The sequence below is a fragment of the Melospiza melodia genome, chromosome 1 (assembly GCF_035770615.1).
Source record: "Melospiza melodia melodia isolate bMelMel2 chromosome 1, bMelMel2.pri, whole genome shotgun sequence".
Taxonomy (NCBI): domain Eukaryota; kingdom Metazoa; phylum Chordata; class Aves; order Passeriformes; family Passerellidae; genus Melospiza; species Melospiza melodia.
This window is the reverse complement of record NC_086194.1, coordinates 29,393,796-29,402,398: the sequence shown is the minus strand read 5'-3', so window position 1 is coordinate 29,402,398 and position 8,603 is coordinate 29,393,796. Positions and strand designations below refer to the sequence as shown.

The following is an 8,603-nucleotide window of genomic DNA, read 5'->3' as shown; positions in this document are numbered from 1 at the left end:
AATAATTAGTGCATTCTCATTTGAATTAAAGAATAGTGCAAAAATAAATTATCTAATGAGACTTGAAAAGGAAGTCAATACAAAATACACTCAGGAATCAACGCTGGTGTTGTCTCCAGAAAAATTGCTGTACTGATTGTCATGAAGTATATTGATGTCACTGTCACTATGACAACATTGTGACAAGAACTAGACACTCTAGGCTACCTTGTAGAAAGGATCTGTCATCTATATTATTTTTTATAAAAAGTAATAGAAATGAGAGCCTCTCCCCCAGCACAGGGTTTCATTTAAGGTTAGATGAATTGTTACAGGCATCGGATCAAGGTATTCCTGAACAAGTGACAAGCTGGCTTTTCAAGACAGGTAAGAACAACATATTCAAATATAAAAGGCTTTTACTTTTCAACTAGTAAAAAAGAAGAAAAAAAAATTCTCTCAAATAGAAACACTTGTATGCAGAAAACGGATGTTTTGATATATTTCTCAAAAGTATGGCAAGATTTTATATCCAAGAATGTAAGAAACATATGGAAGTAGTGTTTGTAATGTAACTTATAAAAAGGATGGTTTTCTTTTTCTTTCTGCTCTTTTAATTTATAACAATCTCTCCAACTTTATGTAATTCTGGTTCTGTGTTATTTTAATGAAACCACAGAATCTGTGATATACGGCACGTTTTCTTTCCTTTTTTTAAACTATTTTTCACCCACAGAAAGAGTTTATATTCTCATTGTTTATTTGTGTGATCTCTACTTTCTCATTGATTTGAATGTTTGTGTTTTCCCACATCAGACACAGTACTATTTTGTGTCAGCATAACTTGAGAAAATTGCACTCTCTGGAAATACTACAATATTAAGAATATTTCCTGTTAATCTATGTGTTACTTTTTTTGCAATTACGTTCATCAACTATAGTGCTTTTTTATATATATATTTTATATTAGCTGTTTTAAAACAGAGATAACCAACATGATAGCAACATGAAAAAACACCTAAATAAAATTTTCCCAGAGGTATTTGAATTTCTAGTAATTCCTAAGCAGATCGTAAATGTGCAGTGGAAGTTCTCATGTTTGCTTTGCTATTATCTAACTCTGCAAGACTAAGTGAGATGATTTATTATTAAGTCTGGGTCTCTTGATCTTGATTTCAGTTAAAACAATTAGCTGGTTTTGTTTTCTAAGCAACATTGATAGGATACCATTTAAGACTAACATACTTATCTTAAAATGGTTATTATTTCAAAATAAAATTTTAGTCATTTATCAAATGCAACATTAATTAATAAGAACAATGAAAACTTTAAAATATTTCTTTTTACATTAATAATTATTCTTTTCTTCAATTGCTCACCAAGTGAGACTAATTTAATTGGAAGACTGGATAAAACAAAAAGTTGTAATTTAGCTCATATATATTCCTGGGACATAATTTAAAAGTACCATATTGAGACAAGATTTTGTATATAAAGTTTGAGGATAGGCGTATGTATTCAGGACTTAAAAAGCAATCCCATATGAGGGGAAAAGCTATCAGGTTAACAGCAGTAGTCACTACACCCTCAGTGCTAATTACACTGAGATCAGAAAATCAGAGTGAGTTCTATCTCCTCTAAATACAGGCTTGAAAAGTTTCTGTAATGCTGTGGAGCCCAATGCACATTATCTTCTGAAAAAAACAAACAAACAAAAAAAAACAAATTAACAAGCAGAAACTTTCCTCCTCTACATCCATCAAAGAAGGGAATAGGTCATCTGCTTTTAAAATAATTGTCCTGAGGTCTTGAGCAAATTAGCTGCTCTCTTCCAAGTCATATAAGTTTATTTAGGTTTTCTTGACTGCAATGTGATAGATTACTTACCCTAAAAGCATTTTAAGATTGGATGAAATTTCTCTTGAAAAATGCATGTTGAAGAGCTGTAAATTTTCACAGCACAATTTCATTTAACAGTGCAGTGCAATTAAGTCATATGAACATAAACTTTTTGCATAAAGGGATCAAGCAGCAACAAACAATGGAGATGATGTGGTCCTTTGCCTCTCTTTCACTCTGCATCATGTCAGATCACTCTACAATGCTTTGTGTCTATCTAGAAGTGAGTTACAAGAAAACTTCTCCTTTTCCCAAATGAACTTAAGGCTCGGCTTTAGCTGAAAGATCTTATCCTAGCACCATAAAAGCAGAAGATGGGTAGTTGCTCTGTGGGTGGATTCTAGGCACAAGTGAGGTAGGAAGGCACCAGGGCAGGAGAGTGCAGGAGCTGGCCTTTCCCATGAAGAACCTGAGTTACAAGCAGGCTGGGTGGCAGGGCCCAGAGTGGTGGTGGAAGGTGCCACATCCAGCCAGCAGATGGTCTCTAGTGGGCTTGCCTGGGGCCCAGCACTGGGCCCAGTCCTGTTTGATACCTTTACTTATGGTCTGGATGAAGGGATTGAGTGCACCCTCAGTAAGATTGTGAATGGCACTGTGTTGGGTGGGAGTGTTCATCTGCTGGAGGGCAGGAAGGCTCTGCAGGAGCTGATTGTATGAGGTTCAAGAAGGCCAAGTGCCAGGTCCTGCAACTGGGTCACAAGAGCCCCAGGCAGTCCTGCAGGCTCAGAGAAGAGTGTCTGGAAAGCTTTCCAGGTATTAGTAGAAAGTGACATGGGGTTGCTGCTGGACAGCCAGCTGAACATGAGCTCTCCCTCTTCCCCGGTGGCCAAGAAGGCCAATGGCAGCCTGGCTTGTATCAAAAATAGTGGGGCCAGCAGGACCAGGAGACGCTGTAAATGAGCATTGGTGATGCCACACCTCAAATCCTGTATGTAGCTCTAGGCCCTTCAAGAAAAATATTGAGGTGCTGGATCATGTCTAGAGAAGGGCAGTGGAGCTAGTGAAGGGTCTGGAGCACAAGCCCTGTGGGGAATAGCTGAGGGAGCTGGGGGTGTTTAGCCTGGAGAAAAGGAGGCTCAGGGGGGACCCCAGTCACTCTCTACAACCACCTGAAAGGAAGCTGTTGCAAGGTGAGGGTTGCTTTCTTCTTGTCAATCATGGACAGGATATGAGGACACAGCCTCAAGCGGCAAAGAGGAGGTTCAGGTTGAATATCAGGAAGAATTTCTTCATGCAAAGGATTGTTAAATATTGGAACGGGCTCCCCAGAGAGGTGGGGTAGTCACTATCCCTGGAAGTGTTCAAGAAATGACTGGATGTGGCACTTTGTGCCATGGTCTAGCTGACAAAATGATGACTTGTCACAGGTTGGACTCAATGGTCTTAGAGGTCTTTTCCAACATAAATGATTCTATGTTTCTGTAAAAAACCCTTCTGCAGCCAGCAGAGGCTGGGGGGTACATTAGCAAGGGCAGAGAGACTGTTCCCTCTGACAGGGCACGTTGCCTTGTCTTCTTGTCATCTTCTACTTCTGGCTTCAGAAGTTTCCAAGTCAAATTTCCTTGGGCTCCATCCTTGGTGAAGCATGTTCCATTTCAGGTTGTTGTTCATGTTCAGGTGTTAAAGCCTTGTGTCCTTTAGAGAAGAAAATTTAGTTTTGGCCATGTTGTTGAAAAACCCAGAGCTGGTTCCATCACTTCATTTTTTTACTTCAGAGAGAGGCTACTTTAACTCTGATGATGTTTCGTGATATAAAGTTTGACAAATGGTTGCTACTGACATGCAACATGACAGGCAGTGGGATTGAGGCCTTATTAAAATTTAAATCCTTTTTAAAACTTGCTTCATTATCTGACCACTAAAAAAGATAATTTATTAGCTCTAATTTATTAGATCAGTATAAATGAGAAAAGAATACGTATCATGTGCAAGTATAAATTTTGATTTTTGAAAAATAATTGCATTAGTGGAATGACCACATTATACCAGTGTGCGATCTCAGATTCTGTTCATGTTTTGAATTCTGGTAGATCTTACAATATTTTCATGAATTTAATATTGGAACCTTCAGTACTTTAGAAAATAATAAATATTTGCAAAAAAATATAGAACAGGCCAGCATTTTCAGACCCAGATTTAAGTAACTATACCTATCAATTTATAGTAGTGCAAGCAGTAATCTGGTTAGGAAAATAGAAAGAATAAGTGGTAGTCAGCACTGACTCTGATGTTTTTATGATTTTATGGTTATATTGTATATTCTATTAATGAAAAGTATTTTGTAAACAATGCATAAAGGATTAATATTCAGATTAATTAATATTAACCATGTGCTTTTAGAATATAACACAAATGTGAAGCTAATTCCTTCATTAGTGTTTCAAAATAAGCTGATTTTGCATTGTTTCGAATAAAGTTATATTCCATTTCCTCAGTTGAATATTTTCAAGATCATATTAAGAGGTATAAATCTTTAAAACAGCATTTTGAACAGCACCACTGTAAGACTGGTTCCTTTTTAGTAGGCATTTTCACCTGCTGAGTATACTCTAAATGGTAGTTTGTGTTCCTCTCAGAAAAGATGATTTACTGCTTTTAATCATGTACGTGACCACACCTGAGGGAGTGAAGCTGATTCTCTTATTTCTCTAACACTTCAGGGGAATTATTGAATCCCTAAATATATGCAAAAGCACTAAATAGCAAAGTTTTAAGCAAGGACATCATACAGATTCTGTAGATAATGCTGCAAGCTGTGATACACAGTTTGTGAAGAAATCAGTCTGAGCCTCAGCTACCTATAGGTAAACATTGTGCATAATAATAAAAAAATTAAAAATACCCGAAACAAAAACAAACAAGAAAAAAAACACCAATCAAATAGGAGGACAGAAAATACATTAATTGCACAAATAAAAACCTTGGTTTGATAATTATAAAGATAGAATGAGAACAGATTTTTTTTTTTTTGCATTTAGAGTTATGCTTCTATATAACCAGCCTCATTATTTACATGAGAAGGAACTTATTCTGTGGGACTTTTCTCTCTATGAATAGTAAATATGTGCTGGAGTTTTTTGCATTGTGCTTTTTTGGTGGGTTTTTAATTTTTCTTTTTAGATGCTGATAGGTTTTTTTTCTTTTTAGTTGTTTTTTGTGAAGGAATTTAGATGATATAAACATTCATGTAATATGTCTTTCTGATTATGAATTATGTATTTTGTTATTTTTATACTTTTTGCTGCAGAGGGATTTTTTTAGAAAAACAGCTTTATTTGGAATTTAATTTTTTTACAGTGGCAACTTCAATTTTAAATTAATCGCATCTTGGCTTTAGCTCAGATCAATCCTCACATAACAATCATCCACAAAGGGAAAATTGCAAGTTCCCTTTCAGATTGCTTTTAATATTCTTCCATGATTGCCTCTTCAAAAACAAATGGGAAGATGATCCTCTATTTCAATTTCCCACTCAGCCCTGGAGTAGCTTCTTTTAACATGGTGGATACTTCACACAAATCTGCACTTTTTCCAGAGAAGTAGTTGAGAAAGGCATGTCTCCACATTTCTTTTACAGATGGCAGATTTGCTTCTGGTGTTCTTATCTTCTGAAATAACTGAGTGGCTAAAGGAGAAAGTATTTTTCCTTGTGCTACTATATTCTTTTTTGAGCTGATGTCTCCTCCACGATGAGATGGAGGCAAGCGAAACCGAGCATTTATAAAACATGTGCAATGTGTAATGGAAAATCTGAAAAATCAGAAATAAGGGATAAATTATCTGTTGTTCTGGTTACCAGCAAGGGCCTCTGTGGCACAAATGTTGTGTGCTTTGTGTGCTGCAGGAATACTGAGACTGTTGCTGCATGCCGGGAAGTACACACAGGAGAGATCAGATGAAAGATCCCGGTGAACTTTGCACTTAATCAGAGTGTGGATATGCAGTATTGTTAGGAAATTTTTCCCTAAAAGGGAAGAATAGTTATTCTAGGTATTGATGGTTGGTAATTATGGGACAGTCAGAGAAAATGGGCTATAGCTGTGTTGGTGAAGCACTGCTGCTCTGCTTTGCACAGTCCCCTCTTTTATTGCTTCTGTCCCAAAGCCTGCAAAGCTTGTGCTGTCTTGAAATGCCATTGCAAGGAGTAGTTGAGGTCTGAGATAATGTTGGACACTTTCACTGTGCTCTGTTCCTCAGCCCTCTGGTGCGGTAGCGTGTGCCTGTTTACAGCCCTCATCCAGGACGTGGGTCCCTTGATGGTTTCTCTTGCCAGACTGCTTGTGAAGAATGTGACCAGGTTTCTTAGTCAGATTTGAATAATTATTTCTGCAGCCACAGTTATTTTGTGGTATAAATCACATCACATACTCTCCTTTTCCCCAGAGGAAATATCCAGGTAACATCAGTAATACTGACAGTAGATTTAAAGGCATCCATAAATAAAACAAAGGAAAAAAAAAAAAAGTCCTGTTACTTTTTGAATAATTTTCTGAGTGCATATAAGCAGCAATTTTCCCCAAATATTTATGTCTCCTCCAAATCTGAAAACTAATGATTGATGTAAGCTATATTGCTACTAATGAATCAGGGCAAAACCTGCCAGATGTACTCACACAAGACAGAGGTCATAAAGAGCCTTTCCATAACTCAGTCCTGCCAACACTGGCCTCTTGATGTTATTGTCTTTTGAGAGATATATACTTGTTAACATAACTTAAATCCAGTATGTATCCCACTTTAAAAAATGTTGAGATGAACATTATTTTTAAATAATAGCAAGGAAAAATCTACTTTGAAGTAGATTGTTTTGAAAATCTCTGATAACTTAAAATTTATATGGTGTCTTACATGTTTAAAGCACTATGGAAGTACTAATTTATTTTCCACTTCTAGCTTGTAGCTAAACAATGCACCAATTTTATGATATGGAAAAGTGGGAGAGCAAAAATTAATAATGTAGTGAAACATTCTAGATAAGGTTTTAGGAAATATGTTCCCAATGCTATCACCAGTCATACAGGATGCACTGATTCTAAGATTGCAGTTTTGACTATAGCCTTGCTATAAAGAAACTAAAGCAGAAATGGTATAAAATATTTAGAATTCCTGCTAGAAATTGTTAGTTGTAAGGGAAGACTTAAAATATATTCTGTGTTGTGAGCTATGTGGGTTGTTTATTTGTGTGGTTTGGGTTTTTTGAGTATTTTTTTTTCTGATTATTTAAATAGTATAATTTCATCAGTTTAACCAATGACATCATTTGATAATAAACAAATAATAAGAATGATTGTGTTTGGTGTACTATCTTTCAGGATTTCTTTCCAAGTAGATACAAAGGCCTTTGGATAGTCTAATTGCTGTAAATGAGAGTTAAATTTCTGATTGATTTAATGAACAAAATTTTAGGGATTTCTGTTTAAATGTGAGCTTGCTAGCCAGGTAAGCCACTAGATCTTTTTCCATATTCAGTCAGCTTTATTGATTTCTGTGAATTGTTAAGGAAGCTTTTTTATCAATTTAGCTACATGCAATTCTTTCATCTGTGAAAATATATTCACAGAGCTCTTGCAGAAATAAGTCATAATTTTTTTTTCCACGGGAAAGCCTCTTTGAATTGCATTTCCTTTTTTTTTTTTTTTTTTTTTTTGTTTCATTTGGGTTGGTTGTTTATTTGTTCTCTAAAATTTTACTATTTAGGATACATTTATACTGTGCTATATTTCAGCTTGGTTGTCTAAAACAAGATTTCCAAGAATCTGGAAATTACTGAACAGGGTAGAAGTAAATGATGAAATTATCTTATTGCTAACAGCAGACTCATTGTGAACACATTTTCTTTGATTTCTGTATCAAAAAAATATATCAAGAACTAGGGATATCCAAATTGTGGTCAAGGATGGATGCCCCAGTTTGTGATCCATCAGGTTGCAACAAGCCCTGCCTGTGCTCCATCCTTTCCCTCTCGCAGGAGAACATTAGTGCAGTCTTCCCCACCCATACCACAGCTACATGGTGGGAACTGTTCTAAGTCTCTTAACTATTTAACTATATCCATATTTTCTGTAACTTATGCTGTTTATATCTACACGTGAAAACAATGTTATAACACATTCAGTTATCTTACACATTTAAGTATATTAATTTAATGTTAGTATATTTTAAGTGTCATGTGAAATAAACACCTTAATTCTTAATGCAGGTGTCTAGGAATTACATGCTCAGCATTTCCAGTTTTTCCTGTGTTTAGTTACAGTTGGTGAATGAAATTACTGAGCAAAGTCAAGTTTTGCCATTTTTCCCTAAGACTTGCATTATGTCATGAGCCAGTCTCTGTTCGTTGTAACAAAGTCATTCATCACAGCAACGCGAATGACAGAATGCTGTAATTTTATCCTGTGTATCATCTGTGGGCAAAGAAGCTATAAAATGCAGTGAAGCACATTAAAGTCTTTATGTGAAACAGGTAAATACTGGTAACCTCTGATTGGGTTCTGCATCTCTCCTGCTTCTCGTGGGGATTACTGCTGAAGGTTGCCCCATCCTCTGAGCTGGAATCACACAGAGTAGCCTCCTTGGAAAGCTGTACTTTGGCAAGGAAGCCTCCAGTCCTTGCAGATGTTGGGTGGCTGTGCTGCCTTCATCTGCTGCCTGGCTGAAGAAAGGGCTGTAGCAGCTCCAGCGTGGGCTGCACTGGGGTGGCTTTGTGGCACTTAACTCATGCACAG

General features: G+C 36.4%; 1 protein-coding gene across 1 annotated transcript in view; it reads left to right on the top strand.

Moving 5' to 3' along the window:
- The first annotated feature begins 244 nt into the window (after positions 1-244).
- DGKB (diacylglycerol kinase beta) overlaps positions 245-8,603 on the top strand; it is a 377,865-nt gene continuing 369,506 nt past the window's right edge. The window contains exon 1 of the mRNA XM_063152328.1: positions 245-366. The gene's annotated coding sequence lies outside the window, so the exon portion shown is untranslated. The remainder of the gene's footprint in view (positions 367-8,603) is intronic.